This window comes from Octodon degus, unplaced genomic scaffold (genome assembly GCF_000260255.1).
Source record: "Octodon degus isolate 3935 unplaced genomic scaffold, OctDeg1.0 scaffold00063, whole genome shotgun sequence".
Classification (NCBI taxonomy): domain Eukaryota; kingdom Metazoa; phylum Chordata; class Mammalia; order Rodentia; family Octodontidae; genus Octodon; species Octodon degus.
In genome coordinates, this window is record NW_004524639.1 from 1,916,492 (window position 1) to 1,927,636 (window position 11,145).

Consider the following 11,145-nt stretch of genomic DNA (forward strand, 5'->3'; position numbering starts at 1 on the left):
TTAACCTGGTCAAAGTTACACAGTTACTAAATAGTAGAACTTGGATTTGAACCAAGTCAGTCTTGCTTAATTATCTTATTATACTACAAAAGTACAGGGGCCGGGGAGATGGCTCAGTGGAATAAGAGCTTCCCTGGCAAGCTCAAGGGCCTGAGTTTAATCTCCAGTTTCGCCAAAAGAGAGAGAGAAAAAAAAAAAAAAAGAAAGAAAAGTACAATTTTGGGCCCAGGAAGATAGATCACCAGAACAAGCACTTGTCTGGCAAGCACAGGGCCCTCAGTTCAATCCCCAGTACTGACAAAAAAAAAAAAGGTACAATCTGATAGTGAAGGCCTTTGGAAATCATGCAAAAGGGTTTTTTTCAGGACATTTTGAAGTGTTTCAAGCAGAGATGTGAAGATCCACATTGCAAACGGTCAGCTGCACTCTTTTGTCATATGGCCAAATGAATTTGGGGAAGGGAGTGGCAGTATCAGTGAGGAGTTGCTCTGAATCTGAGGACCTAACATGAGTGCGGTAGTGGCCATGGGCATAGAGACATGGGTGGATTTCAAAAATATTTAGGAAGATTCATTTGCAGGATTTGGTGATGGAGCAAATGTGAAGAATAGAGTGAAGATGAGGTTGATTCTACAATTTTCGTGTGTGCTGCCAAGACTATGATGGCACTGTCTTCTGAGATGAAAGAAAGCGGATGAATTAAAATTCTCACGTGTTTAGTGAAGGTAATTGTGAGACATTCAAATCTAAATGATGAGCAGGAAGTTAACATACAAACTTGAAAACCAACAGAAAAGATTGCATTACATAGTTTGGGATGTCCGTCTTTGCCAGAAAACCTTGTCTAGCACATGCCAGGCCTAGGTTCTATCCCAAGAACCACAAAGAAAGTGAAGGAATAGAAAAGAAAAACAAAAGCTCATGCTACAAATACACATCTGGGAAGTTTCCAGTCTAGACACAATGGTGGAAGCCTTGAGAGTAGGGAGAATGCTCTTCAGGATGACAGAGCAAGTTAGAAGGGAGTTTAGGCACAGTACCTAGAGGGCTGCTATTGAAAGATTATCAGACAGGGGGAGACCCAAGGAGGGGCAGCAGAGAGGCAACCCGAAACAGAGCAGGGCATGCTCTTGTAGGAAACGACTGAAGATAGTGCCCCAAGAATAAGGAAGTGTTGATGTGTCAGACACATTTGTGAGCTAAGGACTGAAAATGTACGTAGGACTTCATAACATAGAGTCTATTGGTGAGTGCAGCTTCAGCCTAGTGTGAGAAGAGAGAAACTTAGAGTTTTTGAGAGCAATTCATAAAAAGCTTGCTTTTTGCTTTTTTTCCACAGAACCACTACCTGGGTTTTCTGCTTGAGTTCCTCTCTGCCCCAGGCAGTCTCTTAAGCCTTTTTCTCCTTATCTTTTAAAGCTCCCTTTTGTTTTAGGACTTTATTGATAATAACAAAATGCAAACAAGCAAAAGATAATTTTTTAAAACATCAAATCCTGGTAAGTGATTTGAGGTTTCTAAAAATCTGATAACTTTCTCTTGGTTGCTTGCTAGACCAGTGTTTTCTAAAATATATTCGGCATGTATTATATGATAAAAGGGATCCATAATTAAGCAGGTTCCTTTACTACCTGACAGCCCAAAGCCTTTTAGTATGCTAATGTTCACCACAAATCTGTGGGTGCACTGAGTGTAGAGTTAATCTTGTAGTGTTTCTTGAATCTACTGGACCATGGCACCCTTTTGTTAAGGAGCATTTGTAGGACTGGCTTTCCACAGAAAACACTGAAAAAGTCTATCTGTGTTTATAGTTTCTACACACATTTTTGTATGTGGTTCTGGAGATGTTGAGGCATTTCACTATTATTTTTCCACTCTGTGGATGAAGTCCATGCTCCTCACCACCTTTTCAAAGTCTATATCCTCTTTTCTCACTGCCATGCAGGTATAGCCTGATATGGGGCTGCCTGCAAGATTAAAGAATAGAGGGTGGAAGCCCATCGAGGAATCCCATTATAGATGCACACTGGTTCATGCATTTATTCATTGATCTATACATTCAGAGATTTCTTGAGTGCCTACTATGTGCCAGATACCATACAAAGTGCTGGTAATAAATATGTCAGTGAATTTTAATAGCAATACACTCACATGCATGCATGCATGCCTTGAAGAGGTTACATTTATAATATGAATGTCAGGCAGCAAAGAAGGAGAGAAAAACAGAGAAAGGATGATTTTCGGCCTGAATGGAGGAAGCCCTAAGTGATGCAAGGTAGCCAGAACAGAAGGAGAATAGCTGACTCGCCAGAAGTGGGCATAGGGAATCCCATGGAATGAAGAGCCCAGCCCATAGCTTGGCACCACCAGCTCTTTTCTGTTTATGTTTTTTGTAAAACTTCTCAGAGGCATTGGGCAGGTATTCTTCTCTCTGCTTAGAAGACCAGCTGGCTTTCTTCACATCTGTTGCCTAGGTAAGAAGGGCCTGAGAGGCATAGAACATCCTGAAGGGCATCGGAGGGGAGTTTCAGACGCTGATGTGCCACAAGTAGTAGTTTTCAAAATGCCGTCTCATCCAGGGCCCATTTATTGCCCCCATTACGTAGGAAAGGAAATTGAGGCTCAGAGGCTCGCTGGCCCAAGATTGCATAGCTGCTCAATGACAAGGCTGGGATTTGAATTCAAGTCTTTAGCTGGCACAACATCCACAGATTGCCACATTATTGCTGACTTTTTTAATTCTCAGGCTCATGAGCATGTTTGGATTATTTCTGGGAGGGGGAGGGGAGAGCAGAGAGGAGGACTTTGGGGCAATCATTAACTCTCCTTAGGGGGAAAATGGTCCCTGTTAATGTTTTTGGATTGAATGAAAGAGTTTTCAGGGCAAGGGCCAAGTAGCGATTAGATCTTTTCCCTCAAGTAATCCCCATTCAAGGCTGCCTAAATTGGAATCCTGAGGGGGAGGAACAGACCCCGCAGTCTCTCACTCCAAACTAGGCAGACTCTTTGAATTGGAGAATTTGGATGGAGCTTGTGTGAACGTTTGCATTCTCAGCTTAAAGGCAGATGTGGTGAAGTTGAAGAAGGCTCAAAGGAGATGAGGAAAGGAGAGGGGAATGTAACTCCCAGCACAAAGGTCGAAGGCATCGGAATTACTGAGTTTGAGACCTGCCTGCCTCTCACATCACTTCCTGCTTTGTGCTTTGTTTCAGCAACCCTGAAATGCTCATAACATTTCATGTACCTTCTCATCTTTCAGTGACATTTCTCACCATCATGCTGATGCATCATGCTGTCCACTTTACTCAGAACACCTAATCCCCCCATAGCTCAGAATTTACTGAGCTCTCACACAGTATCGAGCACTATGCTAAATATTTTGATTGTGCGAGTTCATTTAATTCGCCTAGCCGCCCTCTGAAGCAGATACTATTACCCTCCTTTTTACATATGAGTGAACTTCTGCAGATACTGTTACCCTCATTTTACACATGAGTGAGCTGTGGTTCCGAGAAACGCAATAATGTGCTCAAGTTCACAGAGCTGGTGAGAAGAACCAGCAACTGAACCCAAATATTTTTGATTCCAGAGTTTGGCCTCTGAGTCTTCTAAAAAGCAGAGCCCAAGATGGGATTTAATGTGCAAGGATTTCATTACGCGGAACACTTGTATAAAGGAAAATGGGGAGGAAGCCAGAGATGACCAAGGGAGCCATCAGCTGGAGATGGAATTCTGCCCCTAGGTTGAAAAGGGAAATGTAGATGCTGGATGGAAACATCCTAGACTCTCCTGGAGTCAAAGAAGACTTTGGTAAGGCCAAATCTGAGCCAGGGTCTGTAGCTCTCAGCAAAAAGCCTGCCTCAGTATGCATGCTGTGCTCCAGGCCCTCAGCTAGAAACATCCCCCTGGAAGTGCAGCTTTGTGCAAACAGGATGATGAATTTCAGAGCACAGCATCTGGGAGTCTTGATCAGTGATGCTCCCTGTGGTCCAGAGGTTCTCATCCAGGTAACTTCGTCCTCTTTAGGAGACATGTGGCAACCTCTGGAGCCAGTTTTGGTTGTCAAAATGGGGGAAAGTGTTCCTGGTATCTAGTGAGTAGAGGCCAGGGATACTGTTAAACATCCTGTGATATACGAGACAGGGCTCCGGCAACAAAAGGTCTGATCCAAAATATCAAAAGTGCTGACATCAAGACACCCTACCATAGATGGAGGCCTGCAAGTTGGATGCTCACACTTGTTAGAATTTCTACCTCTCCTCACATTGCCTTTCACCAATACATTTGTTTTCCTCACCTTTCCTACTTATGCTCATTCCATTAGCTGCCCCCCCTTCCATGGTACAAGGCTCAATAACATTTAGCAAATTGCATTACCATTGTATGTTGACTTGTTTGTCTCTCTGTATGGAGTGTTAGAACCTGAAAGGCAGGACCTTCTCTTACATTCTCTTATATACCCCGCATCCACCTTAGAATCTGGTACCTAGTAAATCTTTTTGGCAAGAGAAGCCTCTGAAGCAGTATAGTCATAAATGTTATGTATATAAGAGGCTATTGCATAGCTCATTTTCATGAACCATCTGCCCTCATGGCTCCCACAACTCTGTGTATAACCTTGCCCAGTACAGCAAATTCCCTATGGACATTTGCTCTTGAAAGTCCCATAGCAGCTCACAGTCAACATGTCAGTAATGGAATGCGTGGTCCTCCTCAAATCTGATTCTCTTCCCATGGTCCCCTTGCTTATAAATGATCTCCTAACCTAACCTATCCTGGATACTACACACTTGGAAACTCACACAGCCTTCCTCATTCCCCAACATCTTTGAATCATGAACTCGTGAAGATTTCAATGTTCCTGGTAGCTCTCAGATCTTGTTCCTTCTCTCTGTTCCCACTGCTTTTGCCTTGACACTAGCACTCATCACTTCTAGATGATTGGAAGAGTCTCCTACTTCATTACTCTGTTTCCAGTCTTGCCACACACCCCTTCACATTTGCATTCTACACTACTGCCAGAGCAACATACCTAACCTACATCCAAGGATATTATCTTCTTGCTTGAAATCTTTCAAGGGCTTCTTGTGATCTTCAGGATAAAGTCCAACCTTCCTTATCATGGCACACGTGACTTTCATGACCCGGACCTCGCCTGGCTTTCCAACCTCGCTTCTAATCACTTACTCACACATACCTTTGACTCTAAATGTTTCCCAACTGGGGGCGGTCTCCCACCCAGATCATCTGACAATGTCTGGAAGCATTTTTGGTTGTCACACTTGGGGAAATGTGAGGCATTCCTGGCATTTGGTCAACAAAACTCAGGGATATTTCTTCAAAGTCTCCTATAGTGCTCAAGTTAGCATCCCATAGCAAATTATTATCTGGCAGCGACTTTCAGCTATTTATATGGCTCCTTGGAACACTGTTTAAGTTTTACCTCTCTGTGCTGACAATGTCTTTCTCCTTTTTCATCTAGCTGGCTCCTGCTTGCCTTTCAAAGCTCCATTTAATTCTCACCTCTTCTGGGAAGTATTCCCCGATCTCCTGTGTAAATTGGCTGTCCCTCTTGTATGCTTATTTGCCCCTCAGGGCTTCCCCTCCTCTAGCACTTGTAAGATAGCATTGTAATTATTTTATTATCTGCTTCCTAGAGAGACTGAGCTCCCAGACAGCAGGGACCACAGTTACTCACCATTGTGTCTCCATAGTTGGCAATTGGCATGTGTTTAAGTAATTATTACATGAGTGAATAACCACAAAACCCACACAGATGACTGCTTGGATCCAAATGAGAGTAGAACTCACTTATCATCACTCTTACCATTGCTTTTTCTTTAGGGAGGCACCTAAAATATTTATTGTAATACTGAGGGAGTAAATTGATCAGAAGTTGATCTAGAAAGCATTTATTCAGTAGCTCTTTGTTGGCTATCTACTACGTTCCAGACACTGAACTAAGCACTGAGACCCAACAGTGAATGAGACAGACTCAGTCTTTGCCTCAGAGAACTTACACACCTAGAAGGTTCTGTGCATTTGACTGAAATCTAGTTAGCATAAGTAGATCACCTTGGTGATCTCACTTAAGTGTCTGGAAAGAAAATCTATTAGAAAGTTAGAAAACTGCCTTGTCTGGTTTGACTTGCTCGCAGTAAATTGACCAGCTTGCAAATCCTTGGTGAATAGGCATGTCCTTCCCCTGAGCAATACAGTGCAGCTAAACTCATTCTATTTCTGGCCCTGACACTCCAGCCATAGGAAAGACTCTGCAAGGAAGAGAGAAGATTACTGATCTGAATAAGCTACCAAATAAGTGGAGACCACCGACTTCCTTAATTAACTTTGTATAAAGCAAATGAAAGCTCATTACCCATCTTGTCAGTTGCCCCACATCTCCAGAGCTGGAGCAGCCATTGAATAATGAACAGCTCAGTAGTGCAGAGTCAACATTTACAGAAACAGTTAACATTAACTGTGTGTCAAGTGAGGCTTAGGCTTGTTATCTCCTGCTTCCAAAGACTCTCTGAATCTCAATTACAACACTAAGCTATCCAAATGCAAAAGGTAAATCTCTACATTTTAAAAGTAGTCTAATCATATTTATTCATTTTCTCTCAGTAGTTTCAATCTGAACAAATTCTAGGAAAAAGACTGATTGTGATCTTCATTGGAAAAACGCTATGGGAAAGGTAAAGTGCTAAACTCCAATACAGAAGAGAATGGGAGGACAGTGTGTTCCAAATGTCCAGAGAAGTTTTCAACTCAGATGGTGGTAGGATTTAACATAATCCTTGGGTAGCAGAGGAAATCTTCCACATCATTCATCCATTTAAAGAGCAAATGTTTAGTGAGCACCTACTACTCTCCAGGCCCTTGGGTGCTATACCACAGTTGGTTTGGGAAAGAGAGAGATACTAGACCTCAAGCTGATGGAGATTACATATATTCATGGGCAAATGTTTGGTACTCAAAGATAACTGGCTCTGCATAGGTGTAAGAGTGCCTGCTCTGTTTTTGTTTAGCTCTTTGAGGAGGGCTTAGTAAGTAGAGATGTTGGCTTCTTTGCAGATTCTGTGATGCTGGCAGGGCCTTTCCCGGATGGATGCAACTAGATTGATGAAATTGCTTTGACCCTTCGGTGCACTTAAGAGGTTTCCTCCAAACACCTACCTGGCCTTTCAGTACTTTAAGGCTATAACTAGAACCATGCTGGTTCTCAAGTTCCATAATTAAGCTCTTCTGTTTGCATGTTCAGATCTTGAGGGTGCCCCTTGGGCATTCGGAGAGCATTTAGCCCACTCAGCAGCCTCTGTAACAGAAGCCAGAGTGGCAGCAGGAGTGCATTCCATAAAAGCAGCTCTCTTCCTAGAGCTCATAATTAGAACGTGTTAACTACATCCTCTTCGCATCTGGTACACAGCAATTCAAGGGTGACAGAGGCAGCATGGAAGTGGGACCCATAAAAATTTTCTGCTATGTGCAAAGGTAAGAAGTCGGTCTTTAGTCTCATTTGTCCAAGGGAAATAAAGACTTTATGCCTGAGTATTAGACAACTACAGAAGCCACCCTATTCTCAGAGTGAAGCATTATATATAAAACACGTGTCACAGTTCCTAATACATCAAGACAATTCATAACACGACAGCTATCATCATAGTCCTCCCACTAGTACTTAGCTGTCTTACATAACATGAGGAGAAAATACATTGCACTGAGTAAGGAGGTCAGGTGTGCGCTGTGGTTGTGTCACTAATTAGTCATGGGGTTTTTGGGAAGCCCACTTAATGTTAAGATTGTGATGACTCATAGAATCATAACAAGGTGAGTCTTTGGTGGTAGAAGTTAAGGAGGAGGGAGGAAGTCGAAGGAATCATGAGTCGGGCGCATTGGGGCTAGGACGGAAACAATTCTGCTGCTGAGAGGTACTGGATATTCAGATCCATTCTTCACCCTGCTCTGCATTCCAGGAGCCTGACCTATATGGATTGTATTAATGATCTCCCTTGCCTCCTGACATCTGGTTGTGTTTGCACAATTTGGAGATTGGAGAGTGGGAAGAGAGAGAAGTTGGGATATTTATTCCTCAGGCTCTCTCTTGATGAGCTGAATAATGATAGTTGCTGTATTCTTCCACTAAGGGCCAGAAGTCTTCTAACGCTGCACTGTCCATGTACTTCTCCATCCTTTCCTTCAAGCCGATGGATATGGTTGTTCCCTGCTATTACTATTTCTCAGGTACTATCCCTTCCTATACTCTACCCGTGCTTTTGTATATAGCCCCTTTCTGAAATTATCCTCAGATTGCTCAGTTTGAATGTGAAATCTTTTCCCTGCCTAGACTTTGACTGTTAAATCTAAGTGATTGTTGTACTACATCTCCAGCCCCTAGCATAGTGCTTGGCATGAGGTAGGAACCAAGTGAAGATTACCTTAATGAATAAATTATTGAGCTTTGATTAGGATAGCTGGTGATCCAGAAGATGTAGGTCACTCAGGTAAAATTGAGGTCATCAAGAGTTCTAGGAGGGCCAACCTCATAGGTGGAGCAGGCCTAAGGCAATTGGGCAGGTTTTGAGAATAGGGTCCTTTAAAAGAAGGCTGGCAGCTATTTGTTTCTCAATAAAATTAATAAAAAGTAACAAAAAAAGAAGGCTGGCAGAAACTGGGAAAGGATAGTAGCTGAGAACCTAGTTCATGTTGGATTTGGGGAGGCTCAAATATAGGTACTTAGAGCCCAGAAAAACAGCCTTTCTGAGTTCACTTTAATCACTGGAATTTTAACAGGAAAGAGTGTCCTGACTGGTCAACTTAAAGTGTTGGACTTTTTGAGCAGGTGTGAAGGAGTCAAATTCCCTAAGCTAGCATAATTTGAGGGTTCCCAAGTATTTATTCATGTAAATAATATTCATGTATTTCTTGAGCTCTTTGTTCTGATTTTGGCACTTAGTGATCTTCAGGACAAAACTCAATTTCCAGCATCTTCCTTCTTGAGGAAACGATGAACAAAGTGGCCAAGAACTCGGTTTTTCAGTGTAAAACAGTGAATGGTTGGATGTGGAAATGCTTAGAAGATGTGCTTTAGAATCAGATGGACTATTATGAAAATCCTGGCTTGACCAACCTGGACAAGTCACAAGCTTCCTGAGCCTTTGTTTACTTGCCTAGAAATGAGTGAGGTGATAGTGCTTTTGCTATCATGTTGCTATGAGTATTACATGAGATGATTCATATAAAGTGTTTAGACCATTTTGTGGCTTATAGTAAACCCATTTTGGTCTTTCATGAGTATTAGCATTCTGAATCTTTCTGATTCATAATGGACCAGTCCCTTGCAATTTGGTCAGTCCTAGAATGGCACAAAACATTGTTTCTAATCCTGCAAAACTGAGAAGACCTTATGCCCTGTGGCAACATCTTCACACTGCCACCACAGTCCTTCTCTGCCTTGTATCTATGCTGGGCACTAGCACTGCTGAAGGAGAAGGGCTCTAGAGCATGTGAACTGCCCTAGCTCTTCACCCATGCTTCTGTAGCAGTGCACATTACCTTTATAGCCTTGCTTTGCCAATGGATGGTGAACTAGATGGAGCAGGGCTGGGAGCAATATGTCTCAGAAATCCTTTGGGAAAATTATTTCAAATAAGGTATCATTTGTGCACATTCTTCGAGGACTTGAGCCTCTTCTCAAAGTCTTTCAGGACGCTAATGAAACTGCTTTTTCTCTTCTTGTTCCAGTTCCTATTCCTTCCATTTTTAGACACCTGCCTCCTGTTCAGAACAAGTGTTGGGAAGCAAATATGGCAGAAATAAATACCATTCAAGCAGCGCCTACACTACAGGGAGCCTATAAAAGGAGAAGGCCCCTCTAAATTGGAGATCTGTTTATTTTGCAATTAACAAAAGGTCAGGAGGCCTGGCATCAAATCCAAGTGTTACTCTGCTGTGTTAGCAAGAATTCTAAAGTTTGAAAGTTATTGCTGTGGATTTAGACTTTTTATTATGAATTCCAGAAGCCAATGGTTTCTGAGTAGAATGTGAATCATAGCAAAGTATTCTGCTATCCTTTGGCCCAAACTTAGCTCTTTCTGTGATGATATAACAAGGTCAATAGGGCATGGGATCTCCACTGGGTTACCTTGAAGTGACCCCTTTTTGAGGATGTAACAGATTATTAATCAGGAGCCGTATCAAGGAGCTATGGCTAGGGTGGAGCAAGCTTTCCACCTTTGATTTAGGAGCTGGCAATTTACAGTTCTTTCTTCTTCAGGGCCCTAAATTGGCTTGATATAACTCCAAGTGAAACATTTGTTCAACTATTACTCTTTTCACTAAAGGGCATTATGGGATATCATCCATTCAGAGACATTACTGAGCACCTACTACATACCAGGCTCTAAACCAGGGTACTGGAGACACAAGACTGAATAACATCCTGCCCTCAAGGTACTTAAAGTTGATTGGACAACACAGTTGTGAAAACAGAGAAATCCAATAAGAAGTTGGATTCATGGAAACTGTACATCATGGAACATGTGCAAGACATAGAGAAGCTCGAAAAGAAGTTATCCACTGCAGGCAAGGAAAGAATAAAAAATAGCTAACACCTCATATTTCATTCATATAAATAAAAATCATTTAAATGGGAAACGTATTTTCTTTTTCTTTCTTTTTTTTTTTGTGGAACCAGGGATTGAACTCAGGTCCTTGCACTTGCCAGGGAAGTACATATTCTGCTGAGCCATCTCCCCGGCCCCGGAAACGTATTTTCTTGAGAGTAATTCACACTTGCTTTGGCCACATTAACAACCTTTCATTTATTTTAGCTCTTTCTTATTTTTTTTTGAGGGGTTGGTACCAGGGATCGAACTCAGGACCTTGTCTTTGCCAGGCAGACACTCACGCTAGTGAGCTATCTCCCCAGCACAACTCTTTCTTGTTGACTTGTATATATTTATATTTTAAAAATCTATTTTGAAATCTTAATTATGAAATTGTCTGTCAAGCCGTACAGTTATATGTAGAAGATGAGCAAGGCAATGATCCTGAGAATCTTCAGAAGATTTTTTAATCTAGCAGTTAATTAGAAAGATTCTCACCCTGACTAACTATGTATAGTGATACCTGTAAACTAAGCTACTG